The sequence below is a fragment of the Dipodomys spectabilis genome, unplaced genomic scaffold (assembly GCF_019054845.1).
Source record: "Dipodomys spectabilis isolate Male_0828 unplaced genomic scaffold, ASM1905484v1 ptg000163l, whole genome shotgun sequence".
Taxonomy (NCBI): domain Eukaryota; kingdom Metazoa; phylum Chordata; class Mammalia; order Rodentia; family Heteromyidae; genus Dipodomys; species Dipodomys spectabilis.
The window spans coordinates 6,953,982-6,975,403 of record NW_024870840.1 but is presented as its reverse complement, the minus strand read 5'-3'; the positions used below and the strand labels follow the sequence as shown (position 1 = coordinate 6,975,403).

The following is a 21,422-nucleotide window of genomic DNA, read 5'->3' as shown; positions in this document are numbered from 1 at the left end:
CTCAGTGAAGGCAGGTCCTCAATGGTGCATGTACACATAGTCGACCTTTGTTAATTGGATTAATGTCCCAGCCCTGAGTGTAAAGCCAGAGAATCACAGTCTTATAATGTTCCTTCTTTTCCTGACCCAGAAAACTACTCTCCCTTTTGTCCTCTGCTACGGGTCTGGGGAAGGACTACAAGGCATTGAGAGTCTGGCCAAAAATAAAAGGCAAGTGCTAGGGCAGCTGCACCTCAGTGCAACTCAAAGCTGTAGGCAGACAGCCTGCTCTCATTACACTTTGCACCATCACTCCATAAACCGCATTCAGTAATGCAAGTACAGATGCTCCTTGACTTAGGTTACAAGTATGTCCTGAATTTAAAATAATATAAGCCAAAAATGCATTTAGAATAAGCCTAACACACTAAACAGCTTAGCTTGGCAACACATGGCCCTGCAGAGTACGGGTTACGGGTTGTTCCCCATGACTGCGTGGTTGACTGGAAGCTGCAGCTCACGGCTGTGACCAGTGCTGCAAAAGAACACTCTCACAAGATGGTTAGCCCAGAGGACAACCGGGATCGACGCACAGCTTCTACTAAACCTTCATTGCGTCCATACCATCCTAAAGTCCAAAAAGCACAAGCTGAACCAGGATCATCTGTCTGACCAAAAGGCCCAACCCCAGGTTTCTAATTTCAGAGCTTCTTTCAAAGAACTAAAATAGCACCAATTGGCAGTTATGACCAATGGGAGGCTAGGCAGTCACAGGCTTCTCTTTATTCCACAATTAATTAAAGATGACTGTCATTGGCCTGTCAGTGGTAGAGTGCTTGCTAACATGCATGGGGATTCAAGGACAAAGAATAAAATGAAGGAATCAATCATAGATTTATTTGTAAGTTCAGCTAGAGGGCTTAGTCACTTTGAAATGTTTTTAGACTTTTAGCTTCTGGCAAATGAGTTTGCATTTCACTTTTCAGGTCTGATCTGAGATAGGACATAATCTAGGCCAGGCAGAAATACAAACCTACTTGTACCTCAGTTAACTGATCACTACAGTATATAGTGTGGGTATTGGGGAGGGAAGCTGGGACAGTGATGTGGCTAGGAGTTTGGGTAGCCAGACTGGGACCATAGTTAGCAATGGACTTGAGACCCTAGTACTTACTAAGTGTGTCCTTGCATGATTGGGCAGTCTGCCAGTTGGAGGCAAGAAGTAATATGTATATCCGTCAAAATGTATTGTGCAAAGAGTCTAGTGAAATTTCCTATTCTTAAAGATATTTGTTCTTTCTCTTTCTCCTCTCAGCAATTCCATCTACATTACTCATAGAAGTTTTCAAACCAGTACTGAGTGTTCTACTTCAAGGAGTACAGTTTGGTATAGCCTGGAAACATGGCTTGAGAAGCTTAATATTCTCATAGATGCCCTAATTTAGGGAATGTACTTTCTCCAGCAATTTCAACAGTCTAGAACCAAAGCCCTTGCCTGTCTTTTTTTTTTTTTTTTTTTTGTGAAAATACTGTACAGAGGGGTTACAATTACATGGGCAAGATAATGAGTACATTTCTTATCAAGCATTGTAGCCTCCTCCTTTGTTTCCCCTTCCCATCCCTTCCCATCTTCCCCCCCGCCCCCCCACCCAATCCTCCCTGTCCCCCCTCCCCCACCCCCACCCCCCCCCCCCCCCGCACCAAAGTTGTAAAGTTCGTTTTCAACATAACAACTTGTACATCTCATTGTTGCAATGGGTCCACCTGTATCCCTATTTAAATGATTTGTTTTTCCCCTTCCCCTCTACAAATTATACCCACATCAAATACAGTGAAAGCAGGGGTTATACCATGGGGGAGGGACATACAAAGCAACAAAGAAATAATCTTATAAATGTGTTAGAAACAATCGCATGAAAGAAAAAAAACATTTGAACACATATCTTAGGGTTCATTTCCCTAACATCACCTTATCTGACCTTTTCTGCTTGACTCAGATATATACTAGATATTGCAAATAAAAAAACTTTACACAATTTTTCAGCTGTTGGTTGAGAAAGTCATATGATACTATTTCTTTGGCTGCCACTTGAAGACACAACTATATTTCAATCAGAGAGGAGACAGTTGAGAGGAAGGAATGAGACTAGTGAATATAATGGAGGTCTTATCTATATGTTTACCTGCCAAGGTTTAGTTCATATGTCCATCCATATAGAAAAGGAAAAAAGGCATAATGTATAAATCTGCTATGCCAAGATGCCCTTTCATTCTTAATATTTTTCAATAACAATTTTTTGGGGGGTCCGGTCGTGGGGCCTGAACTCTGGGCCTGGGCACTGTCCCTCAGCTCTTCAACTCAAGGCTAGCGTGCTACCACTTGAGCCATCACACCACTTCTGGCTTTTTTTTTTTCCTGCTTATGTGGTTCTGAGGAATTGAACGCAGGGCCTCATGCATGCAAGACAAGTGCTCTACCACTGAGCCACCTTCCTAGCCCATCAATAACCATTTTTTTTTAAAGACAGGGTCTTGCTATGTGGCCTAGCTTGGCCTAAATTTCTGATTCTCTTACTTTGCTTTCCAAAATACTGGGATTGCATGTATGCATCACAATATTCACACACACACAGAAATTAAAATAGACTAGATTATATATACTCCTATAAAGTGATTGTTATACTTTAATAATTTTCTGCTTCTTGTTACTTTAAAGTGTATCACATATATCTTAAGAAAAAAATGACTTAGAAAATAGTTTTTGGATTTCAAGTGACCTCAGTGTTAGGCTGAATTTTGTATTACAGGATTCATGTGGATGGTAAGAGAAAGAAACCTCAATGGCTACGTGCAAATATAACACTGATTGTCAGAACTGAATTGTAATTACAGTAAGGAAATTATGATAGCTTTATTCGGTACACAAAGATATCTGGTGCTCAACTCATAAATGACTTATTGAACTCATCACAGTCTTTAAAAAGAAATGAACATATTCTGAGAGACCTTAGGAACAGCAGTCAGTTGCTGACTCATCGCCCTGACTACCATTTATTAAATCTCAGCACCTTTGTACAACAGGCACTATTAATCACCTTCCCAGAGTTCTGAAATTTTACAAGATTAACCCAAGGCAAACTAAGATGAACTCAACCTCAGAGCCTGTCATTCAGATTTGGCCAATAATTCTGTGCTTCCTTCCTCTCTTCCTCTCACCAGAATATGAGGTTTTACTTTCCAACTGTTTTGCTTGGTGTAAATTAGAAGGATGATTCTTGTTGGATGATGAAGCTAGCCACATTTCAGCAATAGAAAAGAGGTGAAGCTTTAGAAGGAAAACAAAAACCTTAACTGTGTCTCTTGCCCAAAGGCCTGACCACAGTATTTGCAGCTCACTCTAATGAGTAGATCATGACATGAGAAGATACCCATAACCTCATTTCATTATTCTCCTACACCCGGGGACTTCCCCTAGGGCCAATCAAATCTCACACAGTCTAGATAGCAATACTAACCACTGCACTACGATGAAAACTGAAAAGTTTCCCTCAGTTGTCGCCAGTCTGCATCATGTTGCATAATTCCTCCTCCAGATATTTGAAACATACATTAAGGGCCTTTAAACGGGCCTACTATGAAGATATATCTACTTTTTTGTTGATGGTGGTCATGGGGCTTGAACTTAGGACCTGTGACTGTCTCTGAGTTTTTGTGCTAGCACTCTACCACTTTGAACCATAGCACCACTTCTGGTTTTCTGGTGCTTAACTGGAGATAAAAGTCTCACAGATTTTCTTGCTCAGGCTGGCTTTTTACTTCAATCCTCAGATCTGTTTCCTTAATAGCTAGGATTACAGGCAAGAGCCACCAGTACCTGGTGATATAGCTACTTTTTAAAATACGTGTTTTGTGTGGTTTGGTATATGAGTGCTATGGCTGCCATGACAAAGTATCATAATGAGTTAAAATAGTACAAATTTACTATTCTACAAGTCAGGAGCCTGATACGTGTCTCACTGAGCTAAAACCAAGGTATAATAGGGCTGTCTTCCATTCTAGAGACTGTGTTGTCTTCTATTTTCCAGCCTCTAGAAACTGCCTCCACTCCTTGGTTTGTAGCCCCTCCCTCCACTTCCAAAACCAGCAACAGTGAGTCAATTCCTGATGTCACATCTATCTGACCCATTTTTTTGCTTTCCTTTTCCAGTTCTTTTGCCTTGTGATTAGACTGGGCAAATCTAGAATCCAGGCTCAGTAGCCTTAATCACATCTGCAAAGTCCCTTTTGCCATGTAAAGAAATATACTTACAGATTCTGAGGATTAAGACATGGACGTCTTTATGGAGAGGCATCATTCTGCCTACCACAGAATGATTTTCTATTTTGTTTATTTTTCCATTTCAGCTGGAAGTAATTAAGAGACTTCTCAAAATGCCAAGGGAGACAGATCTCCCGAGTTTAGACTTGCTAACAGTTTATTGGCAAGGCAGAACATTTATCTCTTTTTTTTTTTTTTTTTTGGATAGTTTTAGATGTGTGGTGCTAAAAGGTGGCTATGGAATGGCTCTTAGGAGAGAAACCTTATTAATTAAACATTTGGGGGCAAATGATCAGGAAGATGGAGGCTGATGATTTCTAAAGTTGTCAGGGTACTGCTTATATTCCAACCAAAGAGAAAAGGCCAAAGAGAAAAGGAACATAGACAGATCATCATGGGCTTAGCCGGAGAGTGGTGTACATCTCTCTATGTTTCCTTAAATTGCAGTGAAGGCTAGGAATCGTAGTCTGTCTAGTTGTATGTCAGGAAGAAAAGAAAAATAATTTTTAAAAGGATGGTAAACAGTGGTCCTACACCAAGAAATTATCCTGATCTACTTAGATCTCTTCCCAGAGCATTATTATGTTTCACAACTTGCAGAAGTCATCAGACTTAATAATTACAACCAGGGGCTCTGAAGACTGACATTTCATATCAAACATAAAACTGGCACTAGAAGCTAGAAGGTACCATTTTAAGAGTCACAGGTTTTCATTCTTCCATCTTCACTTTCAGGCACTGACACTGTGAAGAGTTCTAGCCTCTTGCTAGATTCACTACCTCCATTACTTCCAAACACATCCCTAGCTCCCACTATGAAGTCTCTCAATGCATGAGATGCTTGGGGGCCACTAATAAAGATGCCATAGCCCCATCCTTTTCCCAGAGTGGCTGTTCTTTCCAAAAGGAAGCAAAATGAAAGCTGAAAGGAATGGATAAAGATCTACCTTCAGGATGAGTCCATTCTGCAAATTTCAGAAAAACAAGTGGTCCTCTTGAGAAATGGTCTGGATGGTGCTTTTTCCACCTCTCATGAGACTGTCAGATTAAAGAAGATATTCAGAGGCTTATGAGAATATATTAACCCAAATAACATCCAATATTCCTCCACCCCACACTTCTTGCAGTTTGTTACAGAGCATGGCCAAGTTGGCCATTGGACCAGCACAGTGAGAACCTGGACCAACAGTCCTCCAGCTTCGGGGCTATTGATAATGCCTCTATAATTAATGATACCAGTTACAGCTCACAGCATCCTGATTTTAGAAGACTGCATCTCAGAGTAATCAAATAGTTGAGGAGGGAATGTTCTTCAGAGATAGTAAGTGTAGAAGAAATGCAGAAAGTAGAAAACTACCATCTTGTTTCCTGTTGTGAAACACTGGGACTTGGCAGTGATCATCAGTGGGCATTAAATCATTCATATGAATGCTTAGTAAACTGAGAAAGAATAATATAGTTCAAATCCCTCATTTTAATAGAAGGAAACCAAAATGCAATCAGTTAGGAACAGATGCTCTCTGCCATCTGCTGTCATCTCCTACACATCTTTTCTTAGAATTCTGCTCCCGTGGGAGTCGCTTCCTCTTTCACATAGGTGCAACAGGGTCTAGGGCCCCTATGGCTGAAGAGCAAGGTCACAACTTGAAGCATTGAAGAGCTGCTCACTAGCTTGGTGGCACTCCCAGGCCTCAGAGCCTCAAGAGAGGGAGGAAGGGACATTGGAGGGGACGGATTTGTGCAAGGAGTCAAGTTCTGTGGGAGCACAGGGAGGAGGATTAGGATCTGCTGTAAGCCCCAGCCAAAGAGTGTGCAACCCTACCTGAAAAAGAAACTAGAGCAAAAAAGGCTTAGTGGGCATTCTAGAGGTAGAATACCTGCCCATTAAACACAAGACCTTAAATTCAAATCCCCAGTACTGCCACAAAAGGGAAGAATACTCGGGCCCTGCCTACTGTGACTAGAATAAAAAACAACGACCACCGGCTGAGAATGCAAGGACTGGGGACTGTCCTGCTCTTGCCTCAGTGCAAGGCCTGTCTGCCTCCTGCTGGTCTCCCTGGTCACACGTCTGCCTGCCAGATGTTCCAGGTACATTTGGCCCAAGTGTGCTCCATGGCTTTTAATAGCTACCTCCAAAGGTAATACTAAAATATTAGTTATGCATTATTATGGTAATCCTTGTAATAAAGAATTAACAGTAGTAAAATTAAAGCCAAATGCAGCAAGCATTCATAAAATATCTTATGAGGAGTTAGTCCTTCTACTAATATTAACATTCTTTTGTCAAAATTCTTAATTTTCAATTGACGCAAAATATTTATTCTGGGGTATAGCAATAATTGACAAAATATGGCAGGTACCAATATGATGTTAACTGAGATTCTCACTGACTAAGAAATTGCTTAACTTCCACTAACCCTACAGTTTCTATAGACCCAAAGCCTTCTCACAATTTTGAAGAGATCATATATACAAGGCCTCCTTCAGTTCCTGGGATCCAGGTCACATGAACGTTGTCGTCTCTGCACGGAACTGTGTGGATTATTATGTGAATGTATGAACCTCCAAGTTCACCTCCTGGAATGTAGCCCACGCCAGCATCCACAAACAAACATGCACTTCACTAAAAAGCTTGGAGACTACAAAGCTCAGTGTCATCAAGGTTCCTCCTGCAGTCTTCTGCTGCTTCGTGGATGTCCTATCCCTTTTCCAGCCTCTTTGCACTTTTGTTCTAACATGTATCCCCTTGCTCTCTGAGCAACCAATAAATCTTTCCCTTGACTCATGCAGAGCAACTCTGCCAATGTGCAGGCCTTTGGGGCCTCATTTCCTTCCTCAAGCCCTCATCAAGGTGTTTTTCCCAAGATCATTTCCTTCATCAAGCAAATTGTGATGCCAGATGTCCCAACAACAGTACTTTTCTCTTTCCTGCCTCCTAACATTTATACTAAGTGGAGGGGCTGACCCCAGAGGATGTAGCAGCTGTGCCAAACAGATGCAGGAGCAGCCAGGAAAAGGAGCATTGGTGACACAGGGGAATATCACGTGATGTCAGTTTAAGCCACTCATGAGCACCATGAAACAGACCGCCAACGGTGTAAAAGAGATTTGCAAAGGGTGACAACTCTAATAGAACAGATGGGCCTTACACCCAGCAAAATGAAAATCACCAATGTCAAAAGGACTCATAAATCCTAGAGCCTTAGGAAACTCAGGCTTCAAGTAAAATTTCAGAAGAAAAATTATAACCTTGAGAAGTAAAGGCCTACTCCCACAGAAATGTTTTCACTGATTTAAAAAGAAAATATTTGTGCTCGCTTCAGCAGCACATATACTAAAATTGGAAGGATACAGAGAAGATTAGCATGGCCCCTGTGCAAGGATGACATGCAAATTCCTGAAGCATGCTGTATTTTTACAAAGGAGGAGGCAACAATGCTTGATAAGAAATGCACTCATTACCTTGCCCATGTAATTGTAACCCCGCTGTATGGTATTTTCACAATTAAAAAAAAAAGGAGAAACAAGATTAATTTGCATCTTAATAAGGCTTTTATACAGCTTAACTCTCGAAAAGTTTTTTCCTTTTATTAGTACTTCCAATATTCAGGTCATATTCATAAAAGAATGTTAAAATGCTTCAACTTTGAAAAAAAAAAAAAGAAAATACTTAATAATTTTAAGTAGTAAATATTACCCAGGTAATCCCGACAAAAGATTCTATTTTTATTCTATGATGTATTTGAGAAAAGGAAAAAAATCCTCCCAATCATTTTATCAAGTAGACAAAAATAGCTATTCTTACAACTATTGGCTAAGTAGATAGCTGCTGGCAAATCTAACCTATCCCCTCTCTAGAAGATTCTTGAAGTGCTGGTCTACTCCAGGATGTGACAAAGGACTTCATTTTGTTAGGAACTTCCCTGAGGGAATATTAGAATTTGTTCATATCTCTTGTACACTCCTAGCCCATGTCAGTTTAATGGCCTACCTATTTTACAAAAGGTCTCTCTATTATCACATTTTAGTTGTATAAACAAGCATGAGAAAGGGGCCCTTTTCTAGCAGTTGATCTTACCAAACTAGAAATTTATGGGCTGTTTTTAAAGGAAAGTAAAACAGAAAGGATGGGAAAGGGAGACATACTGACAACTAAAAATGGGCTGAGAAAGATTAGAAGAAACAAATGTGTCTTAGATCAAGGAGCAAATAAAGCTAGTGGATCTGTTACTCTTTCCTTACAGAGGTAAGGCCTTGGCTCTGCTCATGAATGCTGTAAAGTACAAGTATTGCTGGAGAAAAGGACATGTAAACAGCTATGGAAATATTGCTGTATTTCAAAGAAATGACAGACTCCTCTGCAGGGTGCCCAGCCTGCGACTACTAAAAATGACAAAGAACCCAAAGTACAGTATTTCTTAATTTAAGACAGGTGAACAAGTTTTTACACATATACAGAGTCCAAATTAGCAAAGTACTAGGGATGGGAAGATTAGTCTGGGGTAAAACTGCATAAATTAATCTTAGGAACACAGTTCTCTCATCTTCAATCACAAGCAAAAGTCACCGATTTGTTCATGTATGTAATCAATATTCACCTCCTGGATTTCCCAGATATTGTTGAATGCACTAGAAATGCTCTTCTGGAATTTACACACTAAGGGGCCCAAACTAAATACACAGATAAACATAAACATCTTATATAAATTCAAATAAAATGAGCTGTGGGCTAGAGCTATGTGAGTGCTTTAGATAGTCAGGGAACACCCCACCCTTCTGGGGAAGTGAATGGACTGTGGCTTAAATAATGAGAGAAAACCTGCCTTACAGTGATGGTCACAGCACTGAGAGAAAAGAGAATTACAAATACCTTGAGGTAAGACACCCACTAAATAGCTGTGGTGGTGAGATAAGGGACAGATAGGCAGAATCCACTTCATGGAGCTTGGCTTTTACCTAAGTACAATAGGAGGTGAGTGGAGGATTCTAAGTAGTGAAGTGGTGACAGTAGACTTAAAGAAACCATTCTGCTTGCTATGGCTATAGACTGAAGTAGAGGGATAGCTTAAGAGGCAACAAGAAGTCCAATGGAAGACAGCAGGACTGGGACTGCAGCAAAAGTGAGCCAAGTAGATGGACCTCATGGACTTTTCTGCCCAAGCTGGCTTTGAACTGAGATCCCAGAGGTCTCTGCTTCTTGAGTTACTACAGATGTGAACCACTGGGGGTCCAGTGAGCTCAGATGGTTTCAAAGAACTTGGTATAAAAGTGTTTCTCTTTCCATTACTATCAGTCACAATGGGGTCACCATCCACTAGAATTCTTGCACACAGAGGAAATGTGGTCCTGTGGTTCCTCATTAAAGTGGGTTTGGAACATTAGGGGCTCTATCTTGAAAGAGTAAATAACATTTATTTAATTTGACTGTCTTCTTCATTTACTGGAAAATGGAAAATGTATCCTATGGTAGCTCTTAAGATCAAATATTTAGTTAGTTAGTTAGTTAGCTAGTTAATTAGTTGGTCGTAGGGCTTGAACTCTGGGCCTGGGCACTGTCCCTGTGCTTTTCAGTTCAAGGTGAGTGTCTACCACTTGAGCCACAGTACCATTTCTGGTTTTCTGATGGTTAATTGGAGATAAGAGTCCCACTGACTTTCCTGCCTGAGCTGGCTTTGAACCACGATCCTCAGATCTCAGCCTCCTGAGTAGCTAGGATTACAGGTGTGCGGCACTGGTGCCCAACTTTCAAATATTTATTTTTAAATAACAAGTGTAAACTGAAAAGATTTTAGAATGTATGAGACAAGCATAGTTTCTCCCATTCTTTTCTAAAGCATAAACGCTGTCAGGAGAAAAATTTTTTAAAGAAATTATTGTAGAAATTTTGAGAAGTTAAATATGGATATACAAGCTTATATATTCACTAGAAAACAAAGCTAAGGTTTAATTAAGCTGAGGTCTGCCAGAATCCGAAGCTCTGTCCATTACCTCTAATTGTAGACTATGTGCCAGAAGGCCCATTGACCAACCACATGTGGCCTAAAACAATGACAAGAAAAATGAAAGACCTGCCTGGTGTTGGTGAACCACACCTGTAATCCTAGCTACTCAGGAGGCTGAGATCTGAGGATCGGACCTCAAGGCCAGTCTGGGAAGGAAAGCCAGTGAGCCAGTTAACTGGCTCAAAGTGGTAGAGAATTAACCTTGAGCAAAAGAGCTCAGGGACTGTGCCTAGCCCCCGAGTTCAAGCCCTACAACTTACCCCCCCCCCCCAAAAAAAAGAAAGAAAAAGAAAGACCTGCCAATGTTAAAAATATGTAATTTTACAAAAAGAAAAAAGTAGAGATTTGTGCCTCCATTATGCCAAACAAGTTCACTCATTTGTCTACACAGGCCAAGAAAACAATGTACTTAGTGTATGACCCCTGCTACACCCTGTTACCTTGCTAAAACTTTCAGGACAAAATCAAAATGAATGCCCCATCAGATTTGTTTTACCTATTTATCTAACAGAAACTTAGAATCATATCCTTTTGATGAAGAAGGATATAATCACTGAGGTCAAATACAAAGCCCTTGTGTTAGTATCTAAGCCTTCAAGGTCCACTAGCTATCATTTTTGTATACTTTGCCACCCAAAGCTTACTGGTTTGAGTTAATGGACTGTGAAATATTTCCTTCAAAATTCCCTTTGAACTTACTACCGTGGACTTGCATTTCTAATAAACACAGTGAATACTGCCAAGATATCACATCTATATTCTTTCATCCAGAGGCTTCTTACCAGTAACTCACTGTTTTGTGTGCCCATGTCTCAGTCTCCCATTGCTGTTCTTCCAGGAGCTATGAGCAGCAGCTATGGTTGAATGTTGGCGGGGAAAAGGAGCTATGAAGACTCTCCAATGAAGCATGTTTGACTTCTAACCCACGGGTCTGGGGATCAAGAAGATGAGGCAGATGCATGCCAGTGAGTGGCGCACAGGATGACTCAAATATACACTGTTGTCTGAACTTGATTTTTTTCATTTTTACAAGTGTTTGTGCATATGCATTATACATATATTTAAAGTAAAATTCTATGCTGTATTCATCCCTGTGTTTTTATGTATCACTGAAGATGAAAACTGCATCTGTCAAAATACCATTCTTTTGAAGAAAGTACATCGTATTAATAATGAGTTGTGCCTGAAAATGTTTAAGATTTCAAAATAAGCAGGTATTATGCTTTTCTAATAAATTGGTAAATAATAATAATAACAATAATAGGTACTTCCTCATCAGCATTTCTTTGCCGTATGTTTTCATTATGTTTGGCCTACTTTCTAGTCTTGACTGAGCATCCGCTACAATGACCTTTAACTGTCTGGCAAGGTGGCGAGGCCAAATGGCTTCACTCTAGACAGAAGTCACTGTACTCTGCTCTAATATAGCTCTATCAGCTGTATAGAGTCTGGAGGAAGATGGCAGAGGAGAAGCTGGAGACTAAACAAGCTCTTGCGTAGAAAGCAGTTTTAGTGTTCCAGTGGAAAGTCCTAGGCTTGAGAGTCACACCAAGTGTGTCATCATAGTACAGAGAGTTTGGCCAGCTATATAGATGCTCCATCAGTTTACTTGGCTCCAGGAATCTGTAAAATTGAAAAGATTTGGAAAGTGCTCTGAAAGCCTATCAGGAGCTAAACCATAGCAGAGGTCGATTCTGAATGTTTGCCTCCTGCTGACTCTGAAACTACCATGGATAGAGAGCAAAGGCTGGGGGCCGCGGGGGGAGGGGGTTGTATATAGACCAGTTCTGCCTCTTACCAACTGTGTCACCTCAGGAAAGTCACATAACCTCTGTGCTTCAGCCACCTCAGCTAGAAAATGGGATTACTGAGAGTGCTAAATGTGATCAAGTTATTTATGGAACTTAGCATAGCACTTAACATAGACTGAATGAATATTAGTGAGAGTGATCATTTCTTTCATTTTGATGCCCTCACTGATTACTCTTTCATTCTGAATGTGAGTAAAATTTTGTCATTCAGCTTAACTGTATTTAGTACTTTGATTCTTGAAGGAAACAACAATGTCAGACTTATCAGTATAATTTCCTCTGATACAAACATCTCTAGGGCATCAATCACTGGGGGAGACCAGCCATGAAGTACAGCACTGCGGGTATTTTGCATCGTCTCACACACCCTGCAGCAAGAATGATGACTATGACTTCTGACATCTAGAGCATGACACATGACAGATGATGCAAGGTCTGTGCGTGCCCACGGGCGCACCCAGGTTTTACCAAAGCCACTTGCTTTTGTAATTTGCAGGGGGTAAAGCAAGTCATGGCAAGGGAAGTGCTAAATTTCATTTGTTTGCTTTGACAATTTTTAAAAATGTTATCATGATAATGGTCCTAAAAGTATTTTACAAACAAATGAGAAATGAAATTAGCTGTATTTCCCCCCCAGGCCTGTATTTCTACTAAAAAAAGATGATCAGATATATTTTGTTGGAGAGCAAGCATAAATAAATGTTATTTTCTTGGCTTCAAAGTTACCATCTGCAGGTTTTATTCTTTCATGAATGTGAAGAAACTTGATACATATTTCACTTTTATGACAGCTTACATTTGTGTAGGTCTTTGTAGTTGTTACAATAAGAATGCCACTTTCATCTTTCTCATAAGCAAGAAGTACAGATGTTCCATTTGATTTATTCCTATTTACTCATTGTTTAAAATCTATCTCCAAAATTAAAAATAAGAAATTCTAAACTATACAGCCAACCACACTTGAAACAACCATAAAATAATGCATGAGTTCAAATTTTTAGCTCCATAGATGGGTTTGTAGGTATCATGGTTTGAATAATAAATGCCCCCCCAAAGGCTCAGTGTTATAGGCTTAGTCTCCAGCCTGTGGTGTTACTGGAAGATAACCAAATCTTAGAAATGCTCATCTTCTCTAGCCTTAAAAGAAATCCAAATCAAAAAAACATTGAGATTCCACCTCATCCCAGTTAGAATGGTTATAATCAAAAATCTAATAACAACAGATGCTGGAGGGGATGTGGCCAAAAGGAAACCCTATTGTATTGTTGCTGGAAGTGTAAACTGGTTCAACCACTTTGGAAAGCAGTATGGAGGTTCCTCACAAGACTCCACATAGAGCTCCCCTGTGACCCAGCAATCCTACTTTTGGGGATTTAACCAAACGATCACAAACAAGGCCATACTAAGGCTACCAGCACAACTATGTTTATTGCAGCATTATTCACCATAGCTAAGGTATGGGACCAACCCAGATGCCCCTCAGTAGATGAATGGATCAAGAAAATGTGGCATATATATACACACATACACAATGGACTTCTATGCCTCCATCAGAAAGAATGACATTGCCCCATTTGTTAGGAAATGGAAAGACTTGGAAAAAATTATATTAAGTGAAGTAAGCCAGGCCCAAAGAAACATAGGTCCCATGGTTTCCCTTATTTGCAATAACTAGTATATGTCTGAGACAAACAGAAACAGTCAAATAAGTTGATGTTAGGCGAAATGAACCCCAAGGTAAGAATTCAAATGTTTTTTCTTTCTTGCGATTGTTTCTAACACACTTATAAGATGATATTTTTTGTTGCTTTGTATGTCCCTCCCCCATGATATAACCCCTGTTTTCACTGTATTTGATGTTGGTATACTTTGTGGAGGGGAAGGGAAAAAACAAATTGTTTAAATAGGAATACAGGTGGACCCATTGCAACAATGAGATGTACAAGACATTATGTCGAAAAACGAACTTTACCACTTTGGTGGGGGGGGGGGGGGGGGGGAAGAGGGGAAAGGGGAAACAAAGGAAGAGGCTATAGTGCTTGCAATGTCTGATAAGAAATGTACTCATTACCTTGCCCATGTAATTGTAACCCCTCTGTATGGTATTTTCACAATAAAAACAAAAACAAAAAAACCAATGACTTGGCACCCTCACAACTTCAAAAGTTACAGATGAGTTTGGTTTTCATTTTGTCCCACTGTGTTGTTTTTAACGTAGTGTCATAAACAGATTTTCACACACTTCAATCTTTTTGGTGCTCAAAACTGTCCCATATTTGCCCCCTGGGGCCTCTTCGGGTGGACTTCTGAATCATTTGTCATGATCTCAGTAGTCTTTTTGATGAGCTTCAGATTTGAGATGTCTCAGGTCATTCTGTATGCTTCACAGTGTAGGCCCAGCATGAGCCACTTCATTAAAAAGCTCTGATTTCTTTTACTTAGAAATGCCATTTAGGGGCTGGGAAGGTGGCTCAGTGGTAGAGCGCTTGCCTTGCATGCATGAGGCCCTGGGTTCGATTCCTCAGCACCACATAAGCAGGAAAAAAAAAGGCCAGAAGTGGCACTGTGGCTCAAGTGGTAGAGCGCTAGCCTTGAGCTGAAGAGCTGAGGGACAGTGCCCAGAGTTCAGGTCCCACAACTGGACCAAAAAAAAAAGAAATGCCATTTAGCCGGGAGCCGGTGGCTCACGCCTGTAATCCTAGCTACTGAGAAGCCTGAGATCTGAGGATCACCATTCAAAGCCAGCCTTGGGGCCTCCGGGTGCTTACCACAGGCTTTCTTACACTGACTGTATAGAAAGAGGAGGCAGAGTAAACCTACCCCATATTCACTTCAGCCCAGGTCTGTGCCTAGTCTGTATTGTGAATGGGGAGACAAGGGTGGGGGGGAAAAAAGCCAGCCCTGGCAGGAAAGTCCATGAGACTCTTATCTCCAATAAACCACTAGAAAACTGGAAGTGGCCCTAGAGCACTGGCCTTGAGCTGAAGAGCACAGGGACAGCACCCAAGCCCAGAATTCAAGCCCCATGACCGACCAAAAAAAAAAAAAAGCCATTTAGAGGCCACAATTGGGTACTACAAAAATTAATGTTACTGAGCTGTCACTGATTCTGAGATTTATCTGTTTATTTTCAAGGAACAAATCAAGGACTATAAATTATGCATTTATACTGATTATCTATCTACTATTCAAATGAAAAGTGACTGCATTATTACATTTTTAGATAATACTTAAGCCTCCTTTCTTACACACAAACTTGGGTCTCTAACTACATTAATGGACTTACTTATTCACAATTAATAATACTAGCATAAATCAATGATAAGATTAATGAATATAGTTTAAAAATTCTCTATGATCATTTTCATTTTGCCTTTTGCTATATACCACAAGGGATATAAATTCAAAATATTTAAAGTCATGAAAACACACTCGATGCCATTAACCATTGAAACACAAATCAACCAGGGAATACAAATCAAAACCACAATAAGATTAAAAAAATCAATTAAGATATCTCAAAGTCATTAGGATATACAGTTATATATAATAGTATATATATATATATGCCTTTGTTTAGGTTGCTGTTTATGGAAGTTTGGGGTCCCTTTTGCTTTCTTGTTTAATTATAAAAGAAATTTATATGGTTGAAAACCCAAACTATGGAACAATGACACCAAAGAGGTCTAACTTCCAACACTGTCTTGGCTCACTGTTCTTTCTTCTCCTATAGATAACCTTTTTCTCCTCGTGATATCCCAAAAAGAGATCCTCCTAAGGAGAAAAATTTGTACCTTGAAGACAGAGAATGTAGTGCTAATCAATGTTTTTCACTTTCTACATACGAAGAATTCTCTTGACAAGTTCAGGGATAAAATATAACAGGAGGATCTTGATGTCAATTTTATTGTGTTGATTTACCAGTCAGGCAAATAACGTTCACATTCTTCTTTTAATCTATTTTTATGATCATTACATAGTTGTACAAAGGAGTTGCCATTCAATAAAGCAGTTTATGGATAGCGTGTGTCTTGATCAATGTCACCCCTTTCAACACCTTCCCTCATTCTTCGCCCCACTTTTCTTAATTTTGTAGGATATGAATTGGATTTTATGACTTCATTCCCTGCCTACTTCCCCTCTTCATTTCTCTACAATAGTTCACTTTCAACCATTCAATATTTCAATCCTTTAGGAAACAAAAGCTTTTAAAGTTCCATTAACTCTTCCTACTTTCTAAAGAAAGATGTCAGTGGGCTGGGAAGGTGGCTCAGTGGTAGAGCGCTTGCCTTGCATGCCTGAGGCCCTGGGTTCCATTCCTCAGCACCATATAAGCAAAAAGAAAAAAAGCCGGAAGTGGCACTGTGGCTCAAGTGGTAGAGCATTAGCCTTGAGCTGAAGAGCTGAGGGACAGCGCCCAGGCCCAAAGTTCAGGCCCCACGACCGGACCCCCTCCCCCTCCCTCCAAAAAAAGATGTCAGCAATACTGCCCAATATACTCCACACTGAACAACCAATTTTGAACATTCATAATGCACATGTATTTTATAAAATGTTTACCATGATTTTAGAAAAATGTGAATTTCTACCACTGTAGAGCAAACAATCACCAACTGTGTACACTTCCTAGTCAGAGGGTTTAGCATCCTTACATGAGCCAAAGCCTTTATTACAACCACTGTCTGACCTTGCATTTCATGCTGATCCCAAAGCAACTGCTACACTGGAATTAGAATCATCATGGAGTTATTTCTGAATTTGAAGGCTTCATTTGGGTCCCCCAGCATGTTGCCTTGGCTTTTGGTTATTCCCTGACAGGTCTGCCTGGCTCTGCTGACTAGCTCATATGCCTATCACACCCCACCTGCTCTGCAGCACTGCCAGGGAGAAGACCAACATTGCTGAACTCATGCTGAGGACATCTAAGTTCATCCTTCTACCCTTATTATTACCTTGATTGTTCCCAAAGCCAGTTCTACTATTACCAAATCCACTGATTCCCAAAGCTAACTGGATTACCACCCAATATTCGACTTCTTTCTGTCATGACTGTGCCTTGGTTCAACATGTATATGCTGATTCCTTTAATAATCCAAGTTCTCTCCATGAAGAGACCAAGCAGCCTGATCATCTGCTAATGTAACAAAAGCCTTGAACAGTTTGGGAATGAGGCCTTCTTCCACTTATGTACTACCGACAAGAGAACTACCACAGCTCATTGGCAGTCATGTTCTCTGAACAATACCCACAGAACACTGTTCTGCTTCTCAATGCCTCACCTGGAAGTTTCTGGCCATACCACTGCTCATGTAGAATATGTCACTAAGACATTACTTTCACCTGAGTTTCATATTCTAGAAAACAAAGAAAGCCAAACCCTTTTGTACAGCTAATTTGATACCTTCCTTGACCTGCATTGTAAGAATTTCCCCAGGGGCTGAGAAGGTGGCTCAGTGGTAGAACGCTTGCCTTGCATGCTCCAGGCCTTGGGTTCGATTCCTTAGCCCCACATAAGCAAAAAGCAAAAAGCTGGAAGTGGCGCTGTGGCTCAAGTGGTAGAGTGCTAGCCTTGAGCTGAAGAGCTGAGGGACAGCGCCCAGGCCCAGAGTTCAGGCCCCATGATCGGACCCAAAAAAAAAAAAAGAATTTCCCCAAAGGCATTAAAATATTCTTTTGGATCCTGTGCAGTTGGTTTCTGTGGGAAAGTCAAGTATTTTCTGGACTGCTCTTCTCACTCACACTGCTGATGAAACATCTGTCTAATCTCTGAGCTAGCAATCCATATATGCCAGATTCCCCAGGAGGCCTCATGGCCATGCACAATCCCTGTTCTAACAGGTAGAGAGCTCTTGCACAGTGAGGCATTAGATTCTTGGAGAATATCCCATCTGCTCCATGAAACTGGGCTATAATCATGACTGCAAGACTCTTACATTATTTTCTGGGTTTTGTTGGGGGAAGAAAACTTTTTTCCATCTTGTTTTGTTTTGTTGAGACAGTTTCACTATGAAACCCAGGTTGTTCTCAAACTCTCTTTTTAGCTCAAGCTGGCCTTAAACTTGTGATCTTCCTACCTCGATCTGAAGACTGGGATTCTACATGTGGACTACCATGCCTGGCTGTCATATCATCTCCTTATTGATCTTAAATTGGCTCATTATTCTCATATTCTGTTACTGAACACATTCAGACATCTTTTCTTTTCTGCTAGACTGCTGTCATGAAGGCCACTGAGAAAACTGAAGCAGCAAAGGATCCAAGAGCAATTCTAGCTACTGCCTCATTCCCACAGAATGGCCAGCTAGATATTTTTATTGGTTTTCTATTTGTATTTCACTTCTTTTCGAACATAAGCAAGTATGTGTACATATACACATACATATACTTTTACTCCATTAATGATAAATACTCTATGGCAAAAAACAGAGATTTTCCTCATTCTATCACATAAGTATACGAATGTACTATTTAATTATTTACCTATTCCTTTCTGATAGATATTGGGGAGGTTTCTAGTCTTCAGCTATTACTAGCAGTACTATAACAAATAATATTGTGAATTCTGGGTACAATGCTTAAATCATTTCTGTCTTCTCAAGTTAAATGGACCATCTTAAAATGAATTTTTGCTATACATTATACTTAATTAAAAGGAAGCTGAAACTCATGGTAAAAAGTCAGTGTAGAGGACAGTTGTTAAAACTGTGGTCCAGTATACCTGCAAAACAAAAAGTCTCCTGACATGTGTGACAAAATGTAAATTCCCCAAACTGATTCCTTTTCAATAACTGAGTGTAAAATTTCCTGACCCGGTAAGGAACCCACAGTATACAGAATCAGAAGACTAACATCTCTCCCCACTATAAGTCCTTGCATTCATTCACTCAATCTCTGCATTCATTCGCTCACTCATTCATTCAGTCCTTGTTAAAGGTTCTTATAAAGGAACCTGACCATTGGCATCCTTAAAGCATTCTTCATAACATAGGGGTTGCTCTTCAGGAACACACACCTAGTTAAGGATACTATAAAAGCAGTCCCAGCAAGGATCCTGTCCAACATAGGAAGGAAAAATAGCTCAAGGCCACCAAGAGAGTGTCTTTGATTAAATTTATACAAAGGTGGAAAATCTAGATGCTCCAGAAATCATTGCCAGTAATGAGATACACAAAGACAGTGGGGGAAAGAAAGAAAGAAGAGCCCAACCCATTATAACTGTCCTAAAGAAGAATTTGTTCTGCCATAATTTGGTGCATGGTGTACTTTCTGTCTGGCTCTGTAAAGCCAATGAATCTAGACCAGGTTTCAAGTGTGTTTTTAAAATGACAGGCAAAACTACTATAATTTTGTCATTTTTCCAAAATAGAAAAATATGCACTATGCAGTGGGGAAAAAATTTAAAGATCCAGAACAGTCTCTACCATCCGATTGAGAAAGTCATTCCTCCAGTACAGGGCTTGCAGTATCAGAGATGGCCAAACAATATGTGAGATGGCCAAACAATATGTGGGAGTGACTATGAAAACTTTCAGGGCCGGGCGCCGGTGGCTCACGCCTGTAATCCTAGCTACTCAGGAGGTTGAGATCTGAGGATCTCGGTTCAAAGCCAGCCCAGGCAGAAAAGTCTGTGAGACTCTGATCTCCAATAAACCACTAGAAAACGGGAAGTGGTGCTATGGCTCAAGAGGTAGAGTGCTTGTCCTGAGCTGAAGAGCACAGGGACAGCACCCAAGCCCAGAGTTCAAACCCCACGACCAAAAAAAAAAAAAAAAACAAAACTTTCAGGATAGGGGAGTGGGTGAGCTGGGTGGGATGTTTTCTAAAACCTCTGCTCTGGGGAAAGTATCTTTAGTCAACATATATTAAAGGGAAATTAAAGCACCCCTGGTACTCACCTTACAATGGCTGGGTAGGAGCAGAAAAAATGCATACTAGGGGCTAGAAAGTATTTTAGTGGAAAGTAAAATTTATACACCCTCTTTTTTGAAGAAGAACTTAAGCAAATGGCATTGGACTAGGGATTGTAAAGTCCAAACCTCTATTCTTTATTAGTTGTGGGTCAAAAGAGTCACAAACAGAAGAGTTCTCTTTTCCAAATAAATGTACACATGTAGGAAGATGTACACATGGACCAGCCCAGCCAATTTTCCTTGCTGACAGACAAGAGGAAAGAGGAATAGACAGAAGATAGGAAGGTAGATGGGAGGAATGAATTGGAAGCAAGAAATCCTAGCAGTTCATGGATGAGTCTTAAACTACAAGTGAGGCTCTTGGCCTTTGCAGAATATAAGTTTAGCATCTATTAAGGGTTTTACTCTGGGTGTTTTACTTTAAACCCTTCTGTGGATAAAATCTATAATCCTATGATATTGGTACCATTCTTATCTTCACTTTTCAAGTTAGAAAACTGAGACACAGAGGCAACTTACCCAAGATCACCTTACTAGGAAGTAGCAAAAATCAGGCTTTCAGTCTTGTCATTCTGCTGCTAGAACCTACGATCACAGCCTCAAAGCTGTCTCTGGAAGAAAAGAGGCTGCGTTACTACAGAGGCTGATGGGCCTGGCAGAAAGGTAACTTTTACGCTTGCTCTGTAAAGAAACAGGAGATTCAAAATTATGGTATACAAGGTGGGAAATGGGCTAGACTCCACCAAGAGTTAAAATAGATGGAAGCAAAGACCTGGGGCTGGTGGCTCATGTTTACAATACTTGTTTCTTGGGAGGCTGAGAACAAGTGGATCCTGTTTCAAGGACAGCCCTGGCAGAGGAGTTTGAGAGACCCCCTTCTCAATCCACAGCAGGGCCACAGTTGTATATACCTATTACCCCAAACTATATGGGAGATTGAAATTGAGAGGATGGAATCCCTGAGCCAGCCCAGGCAGAAAACTCTACAGAACTCTATCTCAATGGAGGGAAGCTGAACAGGGTAATATACATCAGTGATTAAGCAATGTTAGGAAACTTAAAGTGGATCCATTGTTGGTCCAGGCATGCACCTCAGCAGGAAGCAAGAACCTGTCTTAAAAATAAGCTCTGAAAACAGGAAATGTGGCTCATTGGTAGAGATCCTTCTTAACAAGTGTGAAGGCTCTAAGTTCAAACCCCAGTACTGCCAACAAAATGAAGGAAAGAAAGAAGGAAGAAAAGAAGGGAAGGAAGAAAGGAGGGAGGGAAAGGAGGGGGAAAAAACACATGCTAACATGCCAGCTGTTGCTTCTTAGGAGCAACTTGACACAAAGAACTTCAAAGATGGTAGGAAAGGGAGACATGACTATAGCAACACCAAAAGTAACACCAAACAGTA

General features: G+C 40.4%; 1 protein-coding gene and 2 non-coding genes across 4 annotated transcripts in view; 2 read left to right on the top strand and 1 right to left on the bottom strand.

Annotated features, from left to right (window-relative positions):
* Positions 1-21,422, bottom strand: part of Cradd (CASP2 and RIPK1 domain containing adaptor with death domain) — a 140,202-nt gene that overhangs the window by 26,710 nt on the left and 92,070 nt on the right. The window lies entirely within an intron of this gene.
* Positions 7,611-7,717, top strand: LOC122119324. Its single transcript, XR_006149532.1, has one exon. It is a non-coding gene; the product is annotated as a U6 spliceosomal RNA (small nuclear RNA).
* LOC122119330 lies at positions 14,865-14,992 on the top strand. The gene has a single exon (XR_006149538.1). It is a non-coding gene; the product is annotated as a small nucleolar RNA SNORA51 (small nucleolar RNA).